Raw genomic sequence first — 3172 nt, 5'->3', positions numbered from 1 at the left:
ATTCTCAACAACAGATGGCGCTGCAAGTGATGTGAAAGATATAGAAGACAACGCAATCTGTGGGTGCGCCATTCTGTACGTCGTCTTTCTGCTGTAAGCGTGTGCTGTTCCCAACGTGCTAGTGTGCTGTAGACAACACGGTTTATTCCTTAGAACAGAGGATTTTTCTGGTATTGGAATTCCACCGCCTAGAACACAGTGTTGTTGCAACAAGACGAAGTTTTCAACGGAGGTTTAATGTAACCAAAGGACCGAAAAGCGATACAATAAAGCATCTGTTTGAAAAATTTCAACGGACTGGGAACGTGACGGATGAACGTGCTGGAAAGGTAGGGCGACCGCGTACGGCAACCACAGGGGGCAACGCGCAGCTAGTGCAGCAGGTGATCCAACAGCGGCCTCGGGTTTCCGTTCGCCGTGTTGCAGCTGCGGTCCAAATGACGCCAACGTCCACGTATCGTCTCATGCGCCAGAGTTTACACCTCTATCCATACAAAATTCAAACGCGGCAACCCCTCAGCGCCGCTACCATTGCTGCACGAGAGACATTCGCTAACGATATAGTGCACAGGATTGATGACGGCGATATGCATGTGGGCAGCATTTGGTTCACTGACGAAGCTTATTTTTACCTTGACGGCTTCGTCAATAAACAGAACTGGCGCATATGGGGAACCGAAAAGCCCCATGTTGCAGTCCGATCGTCCCTGCATCCTCAAAAAGTACTGGTCTGGGCCGCCATTTCTTCCAAAGGAATCATTGGCCCATTTTTCAGATCCGAAACGATTACTGCATCACGCTATCTGGACATTCTTCGTGAATTTGTGGCGGTACAAACTGCCTTAGACGACACTGCGAACACCTCGTGGTTTATGCAAGATGGTGCCCGGCCACATCGCACGGCCGACGTCTTTAATTTCCTGAATGAATATTTCGATGATCGTGTGATTGCTTTGGGCTATCCGAAACATACAGGAGGCGGCGTGGATTGGCCTCCCTATTCGCCAGACATGAACCCCTGTGACTTCTTTCTGTGGGGACACTTGAAAGACCAGGTGTACCGCCAGAATCCAGAAACAATTGAACAGCTGAAGCAGTACATCTCATCTGCATGTGAAGCCATTCCGCCAGACACGTTGTCAAAGGTTTCGGGTAATTTCATTCAGAGACTACGCCATATTATTGCTACGCATGGTGGATATGTGGAAAATATCGTACTATAGAGTTTCCCAGACCGCAGCGCCATCTGTTGTTGAAAATTGTAACTACTGTAATTTCGAAAGTTTGTCTGCCTGAAAATGTACTGTTGTCCCAAGCATATTGCAACAAACGGTGTATTTCTATCGCTGCTCGTTTAGTTTTTATTGCCGCTTCAAATATACCGGTCATTTTTGAAACACCCTGTGTATATGACTACAGACTAGCTATATGGATGAGTCACAAGAGCTCAGTTAGCAAGATATTTTTTTTTGAATCATGAGTCTTCTGATTGGTCTGATGTGGCCCGCCACGAATTCCTCTCCTGCGCTAACTTTTTCGTGTCAGCGTAGCACTTGCAACCTACGTCTCCAATTATTTGCTGCATGTATTCCAATTTCTGTCTTCCTGTACATTTTTTACCCTCTACAGATCCCTTTAGTACCATGGAAATTATTCTGCGACATCTTAACACATGGCAACGTCCTTGCCGCAGTGGATACACCCGTTCCCGTGAGATCACCGAAGTTAAGCACTGTCGGGCGTGGTCGGCACTTGGATGGGTGACCATCTAGGCCGCCGTGTGCTGTTGCCATGTTTCGGGATGCACTCAGCCTCGTGAGGCCAATTGAGGATATCATCATAACGACGGGGAGAGCGGTGTGCTGAACCCACGCCCTTCCTATCCGCATCCTCCACTGAGGATGACACGGCGGTCGGATGGTCCCAGTCGTGGCCTGAAGACGAAGTGACGTCTTAACACATATACCACCATACCGTCTGTTCTTCTTGTAAGTGATTTCCTTCTATTCGTTTCCTTTCCGATTCTTCGCAGAACCTCCTCATTCCTTATCATTCCTTACCTTATGAGTCCATCTAATTTTCAAAATTTATTGTGTAGCACCACATCTCAAACGCTTCTATGCTCTTCTGTTTCGGTTTTCCCACAATCCATGTCACACTGCCATAAAATACTGTGTGCTCCAAACGCACCTTCTCAGAAATTTCTTCCAGAAATGAAAGACCTATGCTTGACAGTAGTAGACTTCTCTTGGCCAGAAATGCCCTTTTTGCTAGTGCAAATCTGCTTTTTTTGCCTTCTTTGCTCCGTCCGTCACGAGTTATTTTGTTACTTAGGTAGCAGTATTCCTTGACTTCATCGAATTAGTGATCACCCATTCTGGTGTTAAGTTTCTTGTTATTCTCATTTCTGCTGCTTCTCATTACTTTCGTGTTTTTTCGATTTTCCCTCAATCTATATTCTACACTCATTAGAATGTTCATTCCGTTCAGCAGGTCCTGTAATTCTTCTTCATTTTTACTAAGTACAGCAGTGTCATCAATGACTCTTAACATTGATATCCTTTCACCTTCAACTTTAAAAAATAGCGATCAAAGACTGAAATGCCATATTTTTATTTAACGAACGATCGCGGAATTCCCATTAAGACAATAATGTCTAGTTTTGATTAACATTTCCCTTTTCAGATTTTCTGGCTTCCCCTACCACGTTCAAACTTCTGACATTCCGCACTACGATACGTAGAACGCTAACCTTTCATTGGTATTTAATCTTTTTCTCATGGTTGAGAGTTGGCAATACTCTCTTAGAATTTAAGAGTTGGCTACAGCGCGCATACACAAGCTCTGGAATCTAAGATATTGTTGTCGCGCTTCTCAGAGCACGGATTAATTAGTGGCAGTTTGGAGCCAGTGTAGGAGCTCGCCTGCTGTGGTGTGCACGTGTGTTGAACGAGCAGTCGTCGCCGAGCTGCCGTACTGCCGTGTCCACCAGCAGCGACACAGGATTTGGTATTGAGTTGATATTTTTTTATAATTTGCAGCGTCCTTATTAATTTAAAGAAAAGTGTTTGTGTATGTGCGTAGCAGTAGACGGTAATTTTGATAATGATAGGAGTTGAACTCTTAAGGGAAACCATTGTTAGGCGATTTTTGTCATTGATTTCTTTTGTAA

At 44.9% G+C, this 3172-nt stretch overlaps 1 pseudogene; it reads left to right on the top strand.

Annotated features, from left to right (window-relative positions):
• Positions 1-1674: 1674 nt before the first annotated feature.
• On the top strand, positions 1675-1792 carry LOC126420218 (5S ribosomal RNA; annotated as a pseudogene).
• The last annotated feature ends 1380 nt before the right edge of the window (positions 1793-3172 follow it).

The sequence above is a fragment of the Schistocerca serialis genome, chromosome 9 (genome assembly GCF_023864345.2).
Source record: "Schistocerca serialis cubense isolate TAMUIC-IGC-003099 chromosome 9, iqSchSeri2.2, whole genome shotgun sequence".
Lineage (NCBI taxonomy): Eukaryota > Metazoa > Arthropoda > Insecta > Orthoptera > Acrididae > Schistocerca > Schistocerca serialis.
The sequence above is the reverse complement of the archived record's forward strand: the minus strand, read 5'-3'. Positions and strand labels throughout refer to the sequence as shown.